General features: G+C 36.3%; 1 protein-coding gene across 1 annotated transcript in view; it reads right to left on the bottom strand.

Moving 5' to 3' along the window:
• The window catches only part of LOC148939477 (uncharacterized), a 100,180-nt gene extending 86,903 nt beyond the window's left edge, over positions 1 to 13,277 (bottom strand). The window contains exon 1 of the mRNA XM_089107021.1: positions 13,230 to 13,277. The gene's annotated coding sequence lies outside the window, so the exon portion shown is untranslated. The remainder of the gene's footprint in view (positions 1 to 13,229) is intronic.
• Between the last annotated feature and the right edge of the window lie 276 nt (positions 13,278 to 13,553).

Genomic DNA, 13,553 nt, shown 5'->3' with positions numbered 1-13,553 from the left:
TAGGCTCCCCGACTATAATAAGATAAAAACTAATAAAACTGAAAAAAAATAAATAATATACACATTAACAAATGTTTAAAAAACAACATAAAAAGGGGATAGGGAACAAAAAAAAGAGTATAGAGAAAACCGAGCTGTTTCTTTTATTATATAAGAGAAACGACAAAATTTATGCACAAATTAACCACTATTTATTAAATCAGTAAAAAAAAAGGGTAAAAGATTTATTATAACGCAAGGTAGTACAAAGAATGGGAGATAAGGTGGGGATAGGCTGGGACACAGTTCGTGGAGGACGATTTCTATCAGGTATATGGTATTCAGGGAAAAGGTTCGCAGTACGGGGGTTCAAAAGTGCCAACTTACCGAAACGGAGGCACAAATTATTTCTTCGTCTCTCGAGGGTCTCTAGGTTTGAAATATTTAACAAATACAAATAGGGTATCTTGCCCTCTTTAAAAATAATTCTTAGAGCTCTCTTTTGGACATTTTCAATTTTTCGTGTTGCTTCAGTAGAGAGGCCAGGGTGGCACACAGGACAAGCGTACTCTAATATGGGACGCACAAATGAAAATTATACTTGTAGTAAATGTGATTGGGGGCAACTGAATTTATTTAAAAGTTTAAGGAGGGAAAGCGTGGAGTTTGCTTGTCGTAGGATATTATTTATATGGGCATTCCATTTCAAATTAGAAGAAATAGTAACACCAAGGAGTTTAAGAGATGTGACAGAGGTTTCAGGAGGAATAGGAGCAATAAAAATGGGAGGGAATTTAAGGATATTTACTGAGACTATTGCGGATTTAGAAGGGATAACTGTGATGTCATGGGAAGAGGCCTCACAGGCAATATCGTGGAGTATGCCCATTTGGTTGCTAAAGATGTATTTATGACATATCTCTAAAACTGTCAAGTCATCGACAAATTTCCATCCAATGTTATAAAGGGTTGAAAGGCTGTTAACCATAAGATAAAAAAGGAGAGGGCCTAGAATAGTCCCCTGAGGACTTCCATTAAATATGGGGAGATGATCTGAGAAACAATTTAGATATTTAACTGCTTGAGATCTATTAGAAAGAGAAGAGGCAACGAGCTTAACAAGGAAAGTTTCAATGTGGAATTCATTTATAAGTTTATCTATGAGTAAATTGCGGTTAATAAAATCGAAAGCTTTTTGAAGATCAATAGAAATCAGATTAAGCCAAGTGTTAGGTTTTTCAAGTAATTTATCCATGGTATCAATAAGATGGATCAGGTAATGAGTGGTTGACGTGGATGTGAGATTACCAAACTGTCTAAGATCAATGAGGGGGAGGACTTTCGTCTTAAGCCAGTCTGCGAGAAAACTTTCATACAATTTTGAAAAAACCGAGATGAGGGTAATAGGACGAATGCCATCAAAGCCAGGCTTCCTATTTTTCTTTTTGATTGGGGTAATAAAACCTTGTTTCCAATATTGAGGGAACTGTCCAGATTCGGTAATTTCATTGAACAGGGTAGATAGGGGTTTCGCGAGGTAATAACAGAAAGCTTTAATCAGATGACCGGGAATATATATAGGGCAAGTACTTGATCGTTTTAGCTTTTCAATTTTTTTTTACAACATCAAATGCATAAGATAGTGGTGGGAGACTCTGGACAATAAAAGCCAAAAACTTATTTAGGTTATTAGCTGTGGTCTTTGGAGGTTCATTTATATTAAAATTTAGTTGTTCTTGACTCTTGCCGGTAAGTTTTTTAATTTCAGAGTACCAGTTTGCAGGTGTGCTGCATGTTCTACAGAATTAGATGAGGGGTCCCCTGCCATAGAGTGTGACATTTGTGAGAAGTGGATTTGAGGTGATTGTTTTGAATTGTCGCCTAGAGAATATAAATTATTACGCAAAACGATGCAATCACTTACTTGTTCCTAGTCAAGTCCAGCCTGCAAAGTTAGCCCTCCCCTTCTCCCCTTTAGTGAGCAAGCTATGATAGCAAAGCTAGCTTCTGTTATGGATAATTCCTTGAAATCTTTCAGGGAAGGTCTAAAGATGGAGTTTGCCACCACCAGTCAGTTGACCCAAACACTCTCCCAGCAGAGAACAGACATTAAATGTGACATTTCTGCTCGGGTTAGTGATATTGTCCATAGGGTATCACACACTGAAAATATTCACTACAATCAGTCAGTTCTGTTTCAACTGTTCAGGACCTAGTGGCTTCTACAGTGTCTTCTCAAATTTCTCTAGCCCAATTAACTGAGACTGATGTTTGTCATATAGCACGTTCAGAGCACTAGCATTTCAAAAGATGTTTGAATATTGTTACATATGGATTCCCCGCCCAGACCAATGATGCTGTTTTCCTGTATAACTATCTGTTAAATATTTATGGAGTTGACATTGGTGCTCCCCCCCAGCCAAAGTAAAAATACTTTTAAATAGTCATCAACCCTCTGGTAGCTACTACTCTCCTCTCCTTTTCTCTGTGCCATCAACTGGATTTAGAAAACAAATAATACAAAGTCCTTTGAAACAGAAGGATCAATCAGTTTCAATGGTGATAGTCCAAAGGAAGATTAAATAAAGCACAGAGCTCTAGCTGAGGAGTAGAAACGCAGAAAAGCTAATGGAGAGGCGAATTTGATAATTTGTAACGGTTCCATCATCCAAAAAAACTTGCCAGTTGGAGCAATCCCCCCGACCGCTCCAATGTCTGTGCCTCCTTCTACCTCTGTTAATTGTTTAAAAGTTTATGGACTCACACCACCAATTTTTTTTCTCTCAACTGTCTAGTAGCGATCATAATAGTGTTTCCCTGTCTGATGCTGACATTTCTCTTGTTTCTTCTGCCACAATTTACTCACCTGTTGTTCCATCTTTGTTGTTTCATAGTGCTGTATCTAACAACCTTAACAGTCCTTTGAACCCTCCTTACTCTTGTCCTGCATCCTCTCAGTTTCCTACCTCACAAGGAATGAGGTTCCTTACCTACAATGTTGATAGCCCCCCTAATAAGCTTTCTGAACTCTCCTTTCATATGATATCAGAAGAAGTGGATGTTGCAGCAATTACAGAAGTTTCACCAAAAAACACCTTGTCAGCCTTATCACCTAATGAAATTAAAATCAATGGTTACACACTCTTTTCTAACCTGAATTCCCCACTAAGCCACAGAGGAGTGTGCTTATACATAAGAGATGAAATAAAGGTTAGTCTCATTCAATTTAATTCTCTGACTGCTGATGAAATTGATGGTCTGTTTGGATAATACTGATGGTCTGTTTGGATAAAATCAAACAATCTCAATTGTAGTGAGTGTTGTTTATAGAAGCCTCAGTTCTCCCTCTGCTTTGGACTCTGAATCTAATTTGGTTGTCATGTTATCTCATGTGATGTCCAATTTTGCCAGCTTTGATCTTATCCTTTTGAGGGACATTGACCTTCCTGAAATTTAAAGGATTGATGGATCTGGTTTTTGTAATAAAGATTCTCATTTTTTTGTCTGTGCTCTCTGATAATTCCCTCTGTCAAACAATCTCACAGCCAACTCGTTTCAGGGAAGGTCAAGTCTCCAACACTCTTTATTTGGTTATTCTCAGTAACCCTGACCTTCTCATTAAGAATGTAATAACACATCTGTTGGTAATAGCAACCATGTAGTAATTATTTTGGGCTTACGTCTGCCTACCAAACAACCTTCTCCTAAGCAATAAAACTACGTAAACTACAAACTAGTCTCTAAAAGCTTACCAATGTCAACTGGGAAAAGCTTATTACTGACAATATTGATGAAAGTTGGTCAAATGTAAAAACAGAAATTCTGCATGTTGAAAAGTCTTGCACCAGAATTTTTCAGGTAAAACAGGCAAAAAATTTACCTTTTTTAACTACCAAAGTAAGCAAGCTAATCAACAAAAAACACAGAACATGGAATTGCTAAAGAAAAAAGAAGACCACAGGAGATTATCAAGTCTTCAAAACTTTTCATAATCAGACAACCAACCAAATAAAGGAGTTGAAGAGAAGGTTTGAGGAAAAATTGGCTGAGGATGTTAGGATAACCCTAAATCTTTCTGGCATTATGTCACTCAAAAGTGTAGCAGTAGATGCACAGTCCCAAATATTTTGCACAAGTAAATCATCTGATCATCCTGACTGATATTTGAAAGTTTCAACAAACAATTCTCATCTGTTTTTTCCTCCAATTCCAGTATTGTTTATCCCACATATCCTTTATATGATATATCAAATAAAATGGAATCAATTCTGACTACTGATACATTAGTTCTAAAGGAACTTACATCCCTCAAACTGAATAAATCTGCCAGTCTAGATGGCATTTACCCATGTATCTTACATGAATGTTGTAGTTTTGTGTCAACCACTTTCCCTGCTGTTCAACTTATCATTAAATCTTTCCAGACTAACTCAGGATTGGAAAAACTGCATATATCATTCCTATATTTAAAAAAGGTAGAAAAAAACCTTGCTGAAAATAATTGACCCATTAGCATGACATCAGCAGTTGTTAAGGTTCTTCAAAGAGTAATCAATTCTGCAGTTATTAAACACCTTGAAGCCAATGATGTTTTACACAGTTCACAACATGGCTTTTGTTCAGGAAGATCTGTTGATACCAATATCCTTGAATTGTATTATCACACCCCCAAGTTACTTGATATTGGGGTGCCTGTTGACATGATTCTGCTTGACTTTTCTAAAGCTTTTGACAAAGTTTGTCATAAGCAACTTGGAATTAAGTTACATGCAGTCAAGCTTGAAGAGAAATTAAATATAAAAAAAAGTTTTTTTTAACTGAAAGTAAGGAGCAACATTAAAACTTAAAACGAACAGAAATTATCCCGTATATGACAGGGGCTGTCTCCTCCTCAACGCCTCGCTCTTTAAGCTAAAGTTTTTTATTATATTTAAAAAAAATGTGAGAAAGAGTCTAACTTTAGCGTAAAGAGCAAGACGATGAGGAGGGGACAGCCCCTGTCATATACGAAATAATTTCTGTTCGTCTTAAGCTTTAATGTCGCTCCTTACTTTGAAGAGTTCTCAAACTTTGAAGTAGGTTTTAGCTTTTGTAGTGAGAGAAGGAGGAGATACCTAAACTCTTGTTTGTAGTGATTTTTGTTCATTTCAAGATTGATTTGCATATTCAATTTAAGTTTCACTCGTTTTAAGATTTATTTATTCAATTATATTAATATCTATTGTATGTTTGTTTACATTGATTGTTTATTTAATTTCTGTTTGTTTTAAGTTTTATTTATGCTTCAATAGCAAAATATTTCTTTTTGTTTTAAGCTTGATTTTCATATTCAATCTAAACATACTCTCTTTAAAATCTATTTATTCATTTATATATTTACTTGTTCTATGTTTTTTGCTATGATTATTTATTTAATTTCTGTTCGTTCTGGGTTTCATTTATTCTTTAATAGTAAACGCTGGTCGTTTGGAGTTGAATTTTAACAGGTATTTGTATCTGCGGAGCTTAAGTTCAAAATGGCCTTTACATTTCATTGAAACACTTATTTTTCGGATTTTTTTTTAAATTTATACCATAGAAATACAGGGGGTGCCATTTTAGCCTACAAGTTATTAAGGGCTAATACTAATACTCTCCCAGCTTTATTCCCTACTGTTGGTACCAACTCAAGAACTAGAGGTGATCATTTGAAACTTGTCAAGCAGTCTACAATATCTAGAGTCCGCACTAAATTCTGTTCATCCTGCATTGTCAACAGTTGGAACAAACTATCTAATGAAACAGCTGCTGTCAAATCCATTGATGTTTTCAAATGAAGGCTTGATGCTGAGTAGTCCTCCAGAGATTGTAAACTCAATTGGGTTGCAACTAAACATGGAATAGCACCTGGTCACTATTGAACTTTGTATACAACTCAAGTGACCATTCTGGAGCTCCACAAGGAGAAATCCTTAGATTGCTCCTAGCTGCACTTGAAGGTAACAGCTATGCCATCTGGAGGGGGGGGGATTTTCATAAGAGTAACCATGATTTTTAGAAACAGTATAAGATAAATGGTAGATATATACATGATTCTGTTACTGACATAGGAAAAAGGTAAATAGACTACTCAATGTCTTTTTTATGCTCTTTTCAAATACAATTGTTTCACATGATCTTTTCTTCAAATTAATTCAACAGCAAATAAGCCATATCAATGCATCAAGCAACATAAAAATTCATGGAAAATGTATAATTTGGCCTTTGTATAATGTATTTGACTATTAGGGTGGGGGGGGGAGGTTAATAAAATACAGTGATGGGCTTTCACTGATGGACAGATGCTATTTAAAAATGAGTGGATAAGAATAGAAGAAAAATGATAATATGATTAATAGAAACACACTGTATATCAGAAAGTGGGAATTTGCTGTTTAAGTGGTGTTTTTTTTGTCTTGTAAAAACCTATATCCTATGGCTATATATAGTACCTCAGGGGGGAGGGGTGTGAGTGGATTTGCACTTGATAGAATTAATTTATTTAGAAAAAACATAAATAGAAACCCCTCAACTGATGGTCACATATACAGCCCAAGAAATATATAAAATAAAAGAAGAAACTAAAACATTCAAATTTTTACTTTATAATATGCAGGGTGTTTTTGTTAATCAGACTGTCATGTTTCATTCTATAATTTTAAACTTTTTAAAATCATCTCAAATAATATTTTGGGTAAACGTCTAGAACATGGTCTCTCTAGAAGGAGACATGCTAAAACAAAAGGAAAAATTTTTGAATATACTCACTAATGGAAAGGCTAAGTAAGAGGCACACCTTTAGAATCAAAATTTTATCCTGAATTTAAATGAATGACATTCATTTGTCAGAAATGAATGTTACCCTGGCCTAGCTTATTTGTGCAAATGTGCAAACCCTAAGTTGTATACATTTACAAATTCTCTGTAAGTCAATCTTTTCTTTGTCACAATAACGACAAACTCATTGCATATATATCTCGCAATTGCGAATCCTATAGGTTCAGTGATGAGTCGTCCTTGCCATAATATAGTAAGATAAGATTTATTGCTGAAAAACGGCTATCACAAGCCCAAAAGGGCCGAATTCGCACTTTAAAGTTAAATAAAACGAAAAAAGAACAACAAAAACAAACAAACAAACAACAACAGAAAATTATAAAAGGGTCAATGTCAAATACGTAAAATGTTAAAAACAAAACAAATTAAACTCATAAAATTAGAAGGTCAAAGTCAAGTCAGCAAAAATGTCAAAAAAATGAAAACTTGTAAAACTAACAAGGGGATACAAAAATTAAAACAAAACATAAGTTAGTTAGTGACAAAAAAAAATAATAAAAAACCTCCAAATTTGCAAAATGGACATTAAAGTTAAAAATTAAGAGGTAAAAAGTGAGTGAGGGGGGGAGGCTGCAGAGATTCACTGATTGAAAATGTCAACTATTTAGGGGATAAAAGTTCTCCAATATCTTTCAATGCAAACTCTTATTGGAGCAAGAACGGGGGTTTTTGTTGAAACAGAATGTGGGAGGTGGGGTTGAAGGGGTGAATATTGACCAGGGAAAAGGGGAGTTGTTCCACAGTTATGAAAGGCAATGTTAGCAAAACGCAAGGAAATTTTTGCTCTTCTTTCCTTAAGGGTGACAAGATTAGCTCTCCTAAGAAGGGAAATATAAGGTACTTTACCCTTGTTGAACATAATTCTTAGGCACCATTTTTGGACTGCCTCTACTGTGTCCGACAATTCAATGGAGATGTCGGAATGCCAAACAGGACAGATGTACTCAAGGGTTAGGCGTACAAATGAGAGGGAAATCCTCAAACAATGCGATTCAGGGCATTTAAATTTTTTAACGAGTTTAAGGAGGGAAAATGCAGCATTTGCACGTTTTAAGATGTCATTAATATGGCAATCCCATTATAAGTTGCTTGAGATGGCAACACCCAGTTTAATATGGCAACACCCAGTAATTTCAGAGTGGTAACAGACATTTCAGGGGGGATTGGACAGGACAAAGAAGGGGGAGTTTTAAGGAAATTAATATTAAGAACAGCTGACTTTAAAGGGTTGACTTTCATATCATTAGTAAGGGCTTTGGCTGATATTGATTCCAAGATGTCCATTGGGTTAATTTTTAAATTTTTGAAACATGTCTCTAAGACAGTTAGATCATCAACAGATTTCCACCCAGTTGTGCAAAAAGTTCCAAAGGTGCCAGCAGCAGAATTCCAAAAACTGCCAACACTTTAGTAACACAAGTTGTGTTTTGACCGCTTTGATTTGAGTAAAAAGTATCTTTATATGTAAAATTTGCAGAAGAGCAACAAATGTAACTTAGTATAGCTTACAGTTAGAAATATCAATAGTTTTCTGAATCACAATTAACAATGTTATCTAATTCAGTGACAAGCCATATACTAGCCATAAATATCATACTCCATAATTGTATATGTACCATTTTACCAAAAGTACTGTATCATATTTACTCTAATACTGCTAGTGGAGTATCAAAGGCAATGCTATAGCCTTGCCTATAGTAAAGGCCATACAGCTCCAATGTTTTATTATTTATTATTATTATTTTTTTTTCAGAGGCACTTCATATGGAAGGGGTTGTTGTAGAAACTTCAAGGGGGGTTCGTTCAATTAGAAATAGAGAGTTCTAGTTCCCTTTTGAATAGTCGAAAGTGATTGGAGGGCAACTAGCCCCCCCCACATGCCCATCATTCCCCCACACATATCCAATCAAAATTTTGAGAAAGCTATTTTGTTCAGCATCGTTGATTTTCAGATAGAAAATATGTTTTTGAGGAGGAAACTCCCCCACAACCCTCAGGGCAAGTTACAACCCTCAGGGTTTTAAGTTATGCCCTGGTGGAATATAAGGTTTTTATAGAATGTGTTGTTGTAGAAACTTCAAAAAGGACTCATTAGATTGGAAATTGAAAGGGCTAGTGCCCTTTCTAACAGTCAAAAGTTTCTAGAGGGTAACAACCCCCCCCCCCCCCCCACACCCATCATTTCCCCAAACACATCCAATAAAAATTTTGAGATAGCCATTTTCTTCAGCATAGTTGATTTCAAGATAGAAAATATGTTTTTGAGAAGGACACTCCCCCACAACCCTCAGGGCAAGGGTTTTTAATTATGTCCTGGGGGGCATAAAGTTTTTATAGAAGGCATTGTCATAGAAACTTAAAAACAGGCTCATTTGATTGGAAGTTCAAAGGGCTAGTGCCCTTTTTAACAGTCAAAAGTGATTGGAGGGCATCAAGCCCCCCCCCCATGCCCATCATCCCCCCCCCTCCACGCCCAAATGAACTTTTCTATTCATGTGATAGTTTGAGTAAATCAAGCTTCCTCAGTGCCATCTCTGAATTAACACCTACCCTGCCTTTGTCAACCACACTTGCAGCTATGGGACCTCTGCCACTGGACAACCAGTCACAAAAGCCTCAAAATAATAATACCCTGTGTGTCATTTCTAGCAATGTTGATTCTCTTACAAACAAGCTTCTAAATATCCAAGTGCTCCTAAAAGATGAAGAAGCTGATATTGCTGGGTTAGTGGAGATTCTGCCAAAATTTACTACAATATCTGTTACCAAAAGTTTGTTGCAGATAGCTGGTTTTCAGTACTTTGCTACTCTGGGGCAGCCAAACTGCTGAAGAGGAGTTGTTATTTATGTCAGGGAAGGTTTCCAGGTTAGTCTTATTAACTGTTTAATTTTCAATGTACCCTGGGTGAAAAGTTTATGGCTTGAAATTACTCTTCAAGAAAATAAAAAAATCTGTATTGTGTGTGTAAATAGAAGCCCTAATGCACCCAGTCTTGATGATTGTGAAATACATCTCAAAACTATCACTGATGAAATAGCATCTATGGTATCATCTGATTTGATAATTATTGGTGTTTTCAATCTCCCATTAATCTAAGTGGGTTGATGATCTAGGTCATGCAGTATCTAGCAATGGAGATTCCCTATTTGTGTCTTGCTTATCTGACAAATTCCATCACCAAACGGTTGAAAAGCCAACAAGGCATCATGGTAACCAGAATCCATCCTTGTTGGATATTGTAATTTTGAGCAATCCAAATTCCTTATTTCTTCCTCCAGTTGGCAACAGCAGCCACTCAGTAATCCTTGAACTTATATCTGCAACCTAATGTTTGTCCTCAAACTTTTATTGACTACCAAGCAATACAGAAGGAACTAGCCTCAATAAATTGGTCAAAACTAATTATTTCTGATATTAATATATCATGGACAAATGTTTAAGAAGCCCTCCTATCAACTGAAAAAAGCACTCCCATGTCATCTACCAAAAACACTTTAATTCCTCACAAAGGATGCAAAAAGAACAATCAACAGGAAAGCCAGAGCCTGGAAAAGGTACAACAAGGAGAAAACTCAGGAAAATCAGATAAGGTATGCAAAAGCTTGGAATCTTGCCTCCAATGTAGTTAAGAAATTGAAGTCTCAACATGAGGAAAAGCTTAGCGCAGATATCAAGGCAGATCCCACATCTTTTTGGAGACACGTTTCTGCCAAAAATCCTAACCATCACATCATTCCTGACCTCAAAAATAATGGCATAACCCACTCATTGCCAGTAGATAAGGCTAATGTATTGAATACCCAGTTTGCCTCTGCCTTCACCATCGAATCTTGTTCAACTATCCCTGCAGCACCATCAAACTTAATATGTAAACCAATGCCAAAATTATCCATTACTGAAGATATGCTCCAAAGGATCAGATGGAATACACCCAAGACTTCTCAAGGAATGCTGAATTGTTCTCAGTTCTCCCTTGTGTAGACTCTTCCAGCTATCCCTACAAAATGGATAACTACCATTGGATTAGAAAAGGTCCTTAACACCATTCCAAAGAAAAGGCCCAACAATCAAGGACAAAATTACCATCCTATCAGTATCACTTCTGCAATTGTAAAGGTGCTTGAGGGATTTGTCATCAGAGCCCTAATTCAGCACTTGGACATCAACAATATCCTCACTTCTAATCATCATGGCTTTTGATCTTTAATATCTGTTGATACTAATCTAATACATAGAAGCATGTTACATCATTATTGGATAATGATTTACCTGTCAACATGGTGCTCCTGGACCTCTCAAAAGCATTTGACAGGGTTTGCCATGAATTCCTCATCACCAAAATAAAAGCAGCAGCTAATGATGATGTTATTGTCCAGTGGATACAGAGTTTCCTTTCAGAAAGAATGCAAGTTGCAAGAGTTCATGACTCTCAAGGTGTCCCTCATTTCTCCTTGTCTACAACTGTTTTAAGCAGCATTTCCCAGGGGACCATTCTTGGGCCAAGTCTCTTCAACTTATATATAAATGATGCACCCAATCTACTCTCAAACCTCCTCACTCTTTATGCTGATGATTCAAAACTTGTTGGTAAAGCAGCCACAACCTGTGACCAGCAATCTATTTAAAAGGACCTTGATATTCTTGGGACTTGGGCTGATACATGGCTCCTCTTGTTCAATGCTGACAAATCCCATGTAGTCCACTTTAACATACATAACATGCATCAGCAATGCCATCTCCAAGGTAACCCCCTTTTTGCAGTCTCTGGTGAAAGAGATCTTGGAGTCTTTGTTGATTGTCAACTAAAGTTCAGCACACATGCAAAATCTGTATCATTGTCTGCCCTCCTATCTCTTGAAATGATCAAAAGAACTATCTCTAGCAGACACCCAAGTGTGTTTATGAAGCTCTGCAAGGCACTAGTTTGCCTGTGCCTAGAGGTTGGAAGGTCCCTGGCATCACCCTATTTCAAGAAGGACAAACAAATTCTAGAAAGAGTTCAACAAAGAGCAACCAAAATTATAAAAGACCTTGAACAAAGAGTGTTTATGTTACTTGAAGCTTCCTACTCTTGCATACCAGAGGAAACATGGTGACATGATAATGACCCACAAAATTATTTCCAAAAATGTTCTCCCTTGTTTCCTTATCCCCCCCTAGCCAGAACATTCTGTGAATACAGGTCATTCCAAAAAGATCTTCAAGAAGTGCTCCTTAGTCTGAGAAAGAAGCCATTTTTTCAGACAACAAGAAACAAACTTGTGGAATCTACTCTCTGAAGATACAGTGGCTGCTGATTCAACAGGTGCATTCAAGAAAAATCTAGACAAAGAACAGCTATAGCAAGAGTTCCTGTACAACTGGGAAGCTGTTGAGTCCTCAACCCAAACTTAGCAGACAACCCATAGAAGTCATAACAGAGCATTACAAGGATGAAAATCCTTAACTTTGCTCTAAGCTGCAATTTAAGGTAGATCTTTCTCTCTTTTCAAATGATTCTCTATATCAATCCAGAACCTAAAAATAATTTATTATTATTATATGAAACTGTCTTGAATATGCTTGCCCTGTCTGGCATCCCAAGTTGGCCAAAGACCAATGTTCAAAAATTGAAAGTATTCAAAAAAGAGCAATAAAAATTATACTGGAAATGTCCTATACTAAATAGGCTAGCCTACAACAAAGGTTTGACTAGACTTGGACTTACAATACTATATTGGAATCACAACATTGCATCTTTGCCATGAACTTTGGTAACAAGTGCCTTAGTTCTGTCTATCATTGATGTTTTTTCCTCTCCCCCCTTTAAAAAAAAATCCCCCAATCCTTTCAAATACAAGATTCAATGCTTGTAGAGCTCCAAATATTCAACTTGACTTGTGTCCCCAAATTTTGACCATGAGATACAAAAACTCTTTTGTACCCTAATTGTTTCCTAGCCTATTTTAATTGGCTAATTGATTTAAATTTGGTTTTATCATTTAATTGTTTTGATCTGCTTATACTAGCTTTTGTGCTATTTTGGCCAGTAAATCATATTCTATTCTATAAATAAGTTGCAAACTGAGAAGATAACTGGTTTATATAGCCTAGGATATAAAAGGTACAGGCTAACTGTAGCCTATTGATGCAACAAACAAACACTTTACTAGGGATGTATATGGACTTATTTTGTCACTATGTCAGTTATTGAATCTTGTATATACCAACCCTAAGGACGATAGACTAGCATTTCAGTGAGGCCCTTCAACCAAAGCTAGGCTATTCATGGATCTTAGAGAACCATTAGGCATCCTTCCTAGTGAACTTGTTGGGTTTCATTTTTTGGAGAAAAAGGCAGGCTACACACACAAATGCGCTCATATAACACTAGTTTGTGTGAAACAGATTTTACCTTCAGCCCTAAGTTTAGTTCATTATTTACAAATCCCCAAGGTTCGGGGAATCCTTCGGCTTCTTCCCGTACTAGCGCAGACGTAGTGCTCTAAAATTCGAAACCTAATGCTGTCTCCATATGACTGAATAAATGTATTCCAAGGGAAGGTAAAGTTTTTTTTTAATTACCGACAAATTAATCAATCAATTTATTTACTACGTCGCAATATTACCAAAATAGCAGTGGCATTGTCAAAAACTGTCAACACCAAACTAAAGCACTAAAAACAATTAACTATGTACAATTATTAAAAGATTCGACAAAATATGGTACAAATGAAGA

Source organism: Artemia sp. Qi Xiang Cuo, chromosome 21 (genome assembly GCF_049724085.1).
Source record: "Artemia sp. Qi Xiang Cuo chromosome 21, ASM4972408v1, whole genome shotgun sequence".
NCBI lineage: Eukaryota > Metazoa > Arthropoda > Branchiopoda > Anostraca > Artemiidae > Artemia > Artemia sp. Qi Xiang Cuo.
Note: the sequence above shows the minus strand (reverse complement) of the source record. Positions and strands in the feature narration are given on the sequence as shown.